The following is a 1,471-nucleotide window of genomic DNA, read 5'->3' on the forward strand; positions in this document are numbered from 1 at the left end:
CGAACGCGCTAGCCGATTGCGTCACGGAGGCGGGACGAACTAACATGCCTGAAATGGCTTATTTATCACTAGGCTTAGCAATTTACCCAATCGGTTAGAGAGCATACTTTATTTGCATTCAGTGCACTTTTAACGATTTATTTTGACTATGTGAACGATTATTAGTTGTTTAAAATAGCACTTCGAGACTAATTAGCCGTACGAATTTAATTTTTGAAGGGCAAAGTATTTGAAGAGCATAAAAATGTAAATTTCGGAACAGTTTTTCCACCTTTTATGTGCACCAAGTACGTGGCCAAAGGGAATGGCTTGAGATCGTGAGGAGTACCTGAACAAGATCATTCTTCATAGGATCATTTCTATAGGATGATCGCCGATTCGCAAGTCGCGATTTCGGAACACACTCGTCCACGATGAGGAATCGAGGGTCTTCGCCTGAGCGCAAAGCCGGCTGTGGAACTTGGGTTCCTCAACCCGGTTCCTGCCATTGATGACCGTTCCCTCAGGCTTAACAGCCTGGTGGGAGGGCGGAGACCCAGTCTGAGTGGTTGAGTGTTCATTTTTTAAGAAATCTAAAGGCAGAATAGTGCGCTCTCCGGATTACTTGGAGCACTACGCTCATGTCCACAGTGCTCCTGTCACCCATCTCGGCCGTTGTTCAGAGTCCTAGGAATGCACCCTGCGCAGGTGCGGGAAGCGAATTCGCTGCGCAAGAGACTTGATCAATTCACTGCATTGTTCATGCTTGCTGCCAATTTCCCGCGCATCCAAGTCCAAGGCTCAGCTACCTTAGCGCATTTCTCGTGTCTTGTCTTCTCTTCTGGCCTCTGGCGTGGCTTCGTCCATTTCTCCAAGGTCCAACGGCTCGTCGTACTCAAAGGAGAGTACGTATTTTCTGAGAATCTGCATTGGAGTGCCATTTTGCATGTCAATTGGCGGATTCGCATGCTTGGTGCATGCGCTGTGCAGTTATGGTGGCTAGGTGCAGTCATTCTGGTTCCAGCGCTCATCGCGTTTTTCACTAGTGGTCGAATGTCACTCGTCTGCCAGTAAATATGTATACATTGAGCATGCTGTCTTTGTAGATGTGAGTTCGAAATAGTAGAACCTTTTCAATTTTTGTATACAGGTATAGTTCGTTTGTTATTGTTTTCATTTTTTGTTCCCGCCATGCCGACATGCAAGCCGAATGTTCGGAAAAGGGCTCGGATGGAAGTAAACGCGTGTTTCGAAGTTTTAGCTCACTCAAAAATGTGTGTTCACTTTCGGGACCAACTAACCCAATTGAACAGGACTCTGTGGAAGTTGCGGCGGAAGTTTCTCCTGGTAAAATGTCGCACTCATTAGGTGTTTCCAGTGAAACCATCTACTCATCTGAAGCAGGTACTTCTGGTGAAAGCTTGAACGTCACGAACTGTGGTAGCGGCGTATTTTCCTCTCAGTCTGTCGGACTTCAGATTTCAGGAGTGTC

At 46.6% G+C, this 1,471-nt stretch overlaps 1 non-coding gene across 1 annotated transcript; it reads left to right on the forward strand.

Annotated features, from left to right (window-relative positions):
* Positions 1-334: 334 nt before the first annotated feature.
* On the forward strand, positions 335-549 carry LOC146193292 (small nucleolar RNA U3). The gene has a single exon (XR_014707099.1). It is a non-coding gene; the product is annotated as a small nucleolar RNA U3 (small nucleolar RNA).
* Positions 550-1,471: the final 922 nt, after the last annotated feature.

Source organism: Amblyomma maculatum, chromosome 4 (assembly GCF_055883805.1).
Source record: "Amblyomma maculatum isolate TAMU_Amacu chromosome 4, ASM5588380v1, whole genome shotgun sequence".
Classification (NCBI taxonomy): domain Eukaryota; kingdom Metazoa; phylum Arthropoda; class Arachnida; order Ixodida; family Ixodidae; genus Amblyomma; species Amblyomma maculatum.